The sequence below is a fragment of the Vicia villosa genome, linkage group LG3 (assembly GCF_029867415.1).
Source record: "Vicia villosa cultivar HV-30 ecotype Madison, WI linkage group LG3, Vvil1.0, whole genome shotgun sequence".
In the NCBI taxonomy this organism is placed as follows: domain Eukaryota; kingdom Viridiplantae; phylum Streptophyta; class Magnoliopsida; order Fabales; family Fabaceae; genus Vicia; species Vicia villosa.
In genome coordinates this window covers 171,248,657-171,256,684 of record NC_081182.1, presented here as the reverse complement: position 1 = coordinate 171,256,684, position 8,028 = coordinate 171,248,657, and the positions used below count along the sequence as shown (strand labels likewise).

The 8,028-nt window shown below is 31.7% G+C and overlaps 1 pseudogene; it reads right to left on the bottom strand.

The window, feature by feature from the left end:
- Positions 1–992: 992 nt before the first annotated feature.
- Positions 993–4,437, bottom strand: LOC131659381 (uncharacterized; annotated as a pseudogene).
- Positions 4,438–8,028: the final 3,591 nt, after the last annotated feature.

Genomic DNA, 8,028 nt, shown 5'->3' with positions numbered 1-8,028 from the left:
AAATTTACACCCATTATTTTTAATAAAAATCGGGTGTATATCCACCGGGTGAGAAATGTCTAACGAATTTACACCCGTTTTATTTTAATTAAAATCGGGTGTAAATACGTTCTTAATTACTCCCCATTTTAAAAATATCGGGTGTAAATACGTTCTACGTTACACCCTATTTTAATAAAAATCGGGTGTAATTGAGCATAATTACATTTATAATTACACCCTGTTTTAATAAAAATCGGGTGTAGATACGTTCTTAATTACACCCTATTTTAATAAAAATCGGGTGTAATTACGTTCTTAATTACACCCAATTTTAATAAAAATCAGGTGTAGATACGTTCTTAATTACACCCTATTTTTATAAAAATCGGGTGTAAATACGTCATTTATGAATGAACAATTATATTATATTTAAATCTATTTACACCCTATTTCATATACATCATTTAGTTATATTTCATGTACAATCATAATATTTCAAATACTATAAAATCATACACATAAAAATCATATTTTAACTAAGTCATAATATTTTTAATATTAACCAAAAAGTATACAAAATCATGTACATTCATAATATTTCAAGTACTATAAAACTTACACATAAAAATCATATTTTAACTAAGTCATAACACTTTCTTCATATATATAAGTTTTCTTCTTCTTTGACTTTTGTTTTGGCAACATTTCTATGTCTTTATCCTCTTCAACCATTTGCATTTGATCTTGTAGATTTTGCTCTTCAACCTTTTGGTTTTCAACCATTTGCAAAAATATTTGAGCCCAAATATCTACAAGTTCAACATATAATAAATTAACAATATTAAAACAATAATTTACATGTTTTTCAATAAATACATGAAATACATTATCAATATAAGTTGTTTCTTAAATCTAAAATACAGAAGATTCAGTATTATAGATGTTTGAGAAGCACAAAAATTGTTACAAGACCATACAACATTCTGAGTTTGAGAAGACACATTCAATATTCAAGCACGAGAAATGTTTCCCCAGCCACTTGAACCAATAACTATTATATACACAGCTATATTCAATTCATAAGGATAATTACCCAAACAGTGAGATACAAATCACAAAGCTATGTATAACTATAGTAACACAAAATTGTAGAGGAGGAGCCTAGTACTAGGATATCAACAAGTTAACCTTCAAACACATCAATTAAGGGCCTGTCTTGCTGATACTCCACTAGCTGGTGAAGGCATTGGTTTTCTCTCATCAGATTTGCATTTTCATTTGCCAGTCTTGCTTTCTCACCAAGAAGTGCTTCCAGCTGAAGCCTCACCTATAGACCATCATACACACAACATTACTTTCATAATTTAACCACTATGAAACTATGAAACACAGACACCCCGAGACACTGTCATGGCGAATCCATTGAAAAAAATAAATTAAATATAACTACAAGTATTGGTTTTCAGAGTTGTGGATGCTACAGAACAATTTCAGCACTAAACATTAAGGTTGAATTGATTCCTTACCAGATCATCTTCCTCAGGCCTAACTCCTTTCGCAAATCCATCACCCAGCCTTCTGTTCTCTTCTTCAAGCAAACCACACCTCTCGCATAAAACATAAATCTGACTTAAGACACTTCAACTCTCTTGCAAGTGAGCTTGCTTTGCTAGCCATTGAAACTGCAAGCTATAATATTACACAACTAAATAAGTAACAAAATTTTCAGAAACTTCCATAAAACCACACTAACTAGAAGTAATTGATAAAAAAGAACCAACATTTTTTACTTCTTGATATACTTATCATGCATTTTCTGTCCATTTTCTGTTTGTGTCTCTGTAACATTATCTTCATAGAATTCATCAACTTTCCTTTTCACTCCTTTCTTTGACTCCTCTTTCTCTTCTGAATCATCTTTCTTTTCTAACTCAACAATTTTGCTTTGGAACATATCCGTTAACGTAGGTGGTTTCCCCAATTCTCTGGTACTCTAGTATATAAACCAAACAAAAATAATTAATTAATTACTTAATTGGATCATATCATATAATACAACATTAATTAATAGTGAAGTTTCAGATTCCAAAACAAATACAATACATAGTTAGTAGCTGTAACTTAATTTGTACGTCAATTAAAGTATACATTTTGATTACCGAGTATCAAACTGATAGCAACCTTAGCTTGGGTTCCAAGCTCCAAGCATTGACGTCTCTTTCCACAACCAAACAGGTCACGACAGATAGAATGTCCACAAAGAAACAATAAAAGAATACAACAATCAACCCTGCTGGATATTTCTAGCATGAATATGAGTCGTATATGATGCAAAGAGACACTCGAAAATAGAATAGAAAATAAATTATAGGTGAAGTGTAGACAAGAGAGGAGAAAGATTTTGATTAAGGCTCCTTTGGGTCCACCCCGACTCTTACTCATGCTTATTTCTTGCCAAAAGTTAACTATTCCTTCCATTTTTCAACTATACCTTCCAACCATTTTAATGTATGCAAGCTATACGATTAAAATGTATATTCACTAAAAAACACAAATAACTTCCTAAGAATACTAATTTGATCCTTAAGAATTTAAAATATTGATCAAAATAGTTTCTGATATGTCACTACAAATTATTTCCAAAAGTAATAATATGACCAGAATTTGAGATTTTTTTAAGGACCGAATAAATACTTATGATTTTCAGAAAATAAATAAGTTTCTGTATATTTTCACAAATAACTTCCTAAGAATACTAATTTTGAAACTGTCTGTAACTATTAGATATAGACAGGCTTGCCTTACTAATGATTTATATTTACAAACATATGCATGTCAAAGGGCACTTCAGCAAATTTGTTTTACCAAAGTTACTAGTACTCAACTCAACAATATTGTGTACCACATATCAGATTTACCTTCATGCCTTGTTATGATAAGGTAGAACTAAAAAGTGACAGCTAATACCTATTACAGTATTTCATGTAGCTAAGACATTCATCATTAGATATAAATGTTTGCTTATGAAAATCTTGTTGCCTATTAACTATACATGTATATAGTTGGGTCTTCATAGCATCTATCCAAAATCATCTATTTTGATTAAAGATTACTTGTCATATAGATTGAATATCAGCAATTTAGTGTTCAAATTTCAGATTGTAGATGCCTATTACTTCAATACTTTTTGACAGCTAAAAACATTAAAGCACAGATTAACAAGACTTTATATTCATACTCCTAAAAATGTAACTCTGTCATATGACAGTAGGTAGTAGTTAGTTACTAGGTGAGAATTAGAGTTTAATGATGCATACATGTATGTAATAATGACAAAAAGATGAAAAAGAATGACATGTTATTCATATCAACACACAATCATCTATTTAAAATCAAAATAAACCCAAAATGGATCTTCATTGAAATACTAACTCTGCACAAAATTAGCCACTTATGCTAATGATGCCAAATTGCCACTGCATCCTATTCAATACCTTCCACCATATTTTAGAAGAGTGGTTCATATAATTATGAGCTACAGACCTTACTCTTTAATTGAAACTTTACACTCAAGTAATACCTCAACATTTACAATTTTTTTTTATTTTCCAATTTCATTTCTGTTAATATCTTTATGGCCACTAATGACTCTATGTCTTAGCAATAACTAGATAAAAATGAAGAGAGGGATAAAGTACTATGCTTCTGGTATCTCTATATCTTATACCAGACAGACAACTACATATTACATTGCTTATCTCTACTAAATCACTTCAAATTCAATGAAAATATATAATTAAATTACAAGTCAATTAACAAAAATTGTAAATACCAACAATACCATTGTTAGCAGATTGAATAGAAACACTAGCAGGCATTGAAAGTTCTGGCTAGACTGGTTTTTCCAAGGAAGCCGAACAAAGTCCTAATATAAATGAAAAGCCGTTAAACTGAGTGGTTCAAGCATCTATATCTTATCAAATACTTTAACATACCGGGTTTAGGGTGAAGGGGCTCTGGAACACCAGCCATAGAACCTTGAGGATACAAGTTTGCATCAAAAAATGTAGAACCCATCCCTTCTCGCAGCTTCTTTCTAAAAGAAAATTGTTACTAATCAGTAACTGAATTATCAGCACACAGCTAACATATTGGATCTTAGACAGGATCACAGCCTGCTGAGATCAGTTCTCAGCTAACAAGCAACAACATACCAGCCAGTCCAATTTTCAGTCCATATTTTGGGTTTGTAGTTCTTGTTGGGAGAGAAGTTTTCGCAGTAATATCCATTGCAGGTATCAATCTACAAAAACAAAGCCAGTAAATACAGATCAGATAGTGTAAGAACATAAATCCTAATCCAAAAGAGTAAAGATACCAAAAAAACAACGCAAGCAATGAATGCACAAAGTTTGCGAAAAGCTGCTCTACCAAATACCAATAACTATATGCCATAACCAACATACAGAAAAAGATGCAAAAGACAAAAGAATCAGCACAAGTTTCCTTTCATAAAAAGTTGAATTGAAATTCAATCTTAGCAGGTGGAAAAGAAAAACGTAGACGATAATAGAAGTGTTGAAGTAAGCCAAAAAGCATCTTCCTTCAAATAAAGGAACAACAACAGAAGGGAAAAAGGTGAAATGGACTTATGGAAAGAACATCATGACATAGTAAAAGCAACAACCTTAGTTTAAACAAAATAAGCATGATACTGTTATAAAACCCACCACTAAACAGGTCATATAAATTTTAACGATGTTACATATTACATTGCTTATCTCTACTAAATCACTTCAAATTCAATGAAAGTATATAATTAAATCACCAACATCTTGCCACAAATTTAATCAAAACGTGAAATCAAGTAAACATCCATAGACCAAAGACAAACTGTTCAAACAACACTCAGATTTATTGAATCAACACAAATAATTTTCCAGCATATACCTCACAGCAAGTAATCATTGAAACTCAAAACAACTTATCAAGAATCACTTAAGGTATGTCATGAACAAACCAATTCATATCTGTGAGTCTTCCTATTCCTATATTATGTTAAGATTCTTATATGTGTGATGTACAACAGGTTTCCATTCCAGTGAAGAAGATAATTATTTTGATCAGCCAATGTAATGTTGTCAATGTAAGGGTTCAACTTTTAGTCTACCTATAACCTTGCATTAGTAATAGAAAATAACCTTACATTAGTAATAGAAAATTATTAACTTTCAATATTTATTGATCATTCACTAGTATATTGCTGTCCTATGAATAAAACTCACATTTTGGTGTAAAGACACACCTTTTGAAGAATACAATACATACCTTCTAACTATGCTCTTTCTTTTTGAATCATAAAATATAGCACAACAAAATCAACTAAACGAATGATGCTTGAGTAAACCCCTTCTGAGTCTACACTTTCAAAATCAACAAAATCAACCTGAAATATAGCACACAAAATCAACAAAATCAACTATCCATTCTTCAGCTACCAATGTCGCTCAAAATCAACAAAACCTGAGTCTACACTTTCAAAATCAACAAAATCAACCTTACCAATCAACAAAATATAAAACCTTAATTCTTCAGCTACCAATGTCGCTCAAAGTATAAAACCCCTAATTATTCCTTACCAATGTCGTCACTGTGAGCAAATGAGCGGTGCGGTGTTGGAGAAGAAGAGAGCTTCGTTTCTCAGCTTCGTTGTCGTCACAGGAGTTAAGCGAATGAGGGATGAGCGAAGTGAAAGGATTTCGTGAATCAAACTGAGAGTTCGTTGAGCTTCGTTGTCGTCACCATTGCTAGTTCGTGAAAGGATTTGAAAACCGAGAGTTATTGAAAAATGGGCTTCGCTGAGTTCGTGAAATGCATGCACTGAGTTGAAAAAGGTTTTTGTGAAAAATGACTAAACACATTAATTTATTATCCCACAATTTATTTGACTTTTATGTATATTAATGGCCTGCTTATACTTATTTTATTAATTTTTTAAGTCTATTTAAATTTACACCCAATTTTTAATTTATCGGGAGTAATAGAGATTTAAATATAATAATATTTTTAATTTACACCCGTTTTTAAAAAATGGGTGTATATTTTCCCATGATTAATCATAAACTCACACTTTATTTACAAAAGTGCCACCGTGTTTTTTATTTACACCCATTTTAATTATAACGGGTGTAAATTTTAAAAATATATTGTTCATTTTGCACTAGTGAATGGATTTTATACAAATGTAGTCACTCACTTTAGTTTGTCTGAGTGGAATGCTAGGACATCTAAAGTTTAAAATTCCAACCATATTTGATACACAAACAATGGAACTCTAAACATTCGGAGCTTGCAACCTAAACATGATTTAGGGCCAACGCATTGTAATATATGAAAAGATACAAAATTACTAAAAAAAACATTAACAAAAAAAATGTAACAGGAAGAAGTGCATTTGCCTTGGCAATGATGGCTTCAGCCGCCTCACCTGAAAAAGAATGGTGCTAATAATAAGTTTCAAAGATATTAAATGGAAGTAACAGTGTAGTAAGGGAACATAAATCAAGCTAAATTGATATTAAATGTGATTAACCTCTTGCTCTCTTTGCTTGATCCATCATAGATGCTTCTGATGCCAAGTTCACTGAACTCTTCTTTCCTTCAGCAATGGTTATATGAACATGTTTTTCTCCTGTTAAACACTATAGGATGTCAAAGCCATAAACACAAACTACAAATTGGAAAACCGTTTCTGATTGACACTACACTATTCTAATTGAAATGCTGCATTATTTAGTATACATGAACTGAGCAACGGGAAGAAAAGAGTGAGAAATATATACATTGAATCTAGGAGCAGGCTTATCTCAGAAATCGACAACAATATCCAAATGCAGGAACTGAGCAACACCACAAATGCAGGAAATGCTACGTTTTCCAAAGCCCGTGCAACTTCAAAGTAAACAACAAACAATAAGAAAAATAAATATGAAAAAAAAAACACCTACTTGGTATATAATACAGTTTCGGTGAAATTTGAGTTAAGAAATTTACCCCAATATAAGATTTGAAACATATTGATAGAACACAATCAAATTAAAGTTAGAAAAAATTCATTCAAATCAGAAGAACTTAAATGGGGAAGACTGGAAAATGCTAGAGAAAGAGAAAAGAAAATTTCTTCGATTCTTCCTTTTGCTCCATCACTTTGATCTTCCAACTCATGCTATTGCTCTATGTCTTTGATCTCTAAGTGGTGTACCTTCATCATTTTCTTTTTAGAAACCCTAATTTTTTTCGAATCAGATTACATGTCAATGGTATGAACATATAGCACAGAAAAATGCATAAGAAGATTGAAAGAACAATAAAAGAGGTAAAAGCATACCTTTTTGAGAGTGGTAGAGGAATGAGAAACGAAGATGGAAGGAGAAAGGGGACGACGACGTTGTAGGGTTTGAGATTGAAAACGGGAGAGAGAAGAGAGAAAGGGATATAGAATTTGAGTTGTGAAGATTGAAATGAGAAAGAGACCAATCACATTGGAACACTTGTCACATGCAATGAGAAAGGTAGCTCATTTGGAACACTTATTTTGTTAATTACGTTTTTGTCTATTGAGCATTGCAAATGAAAATGAAGGGAAGGGTATTTTGGGATGTTTGGCCAATTGATTAGTATAAGATAGATAGTAGATAGTAGATAGTAGATAGACTTAAAAATAACATGAGATATGATGTTTATTGTCTTTTTTATTACCATGAAAGAATGGTTATTTATCATGAAGAAAATGTCAACACGTGACCTAGCCCACAAATAAATAAGAAGAATGGAAAAAGTAACAGCAAGGATAAATTGAAACTAGCTAGTTCTACTTCGTTCTCAAATACTCTCTCAATAGTAATAGCAACAACAAAAATACAACAACAAAACCCACGCGCAGTAACACAAAAATGCAACAAACAGGTCTCAAACGAAATAGAAACACGAAGATCAACAACACAACATCACGATTTTAGAAAGCAAAGAAGGTTACCGGTACATTAA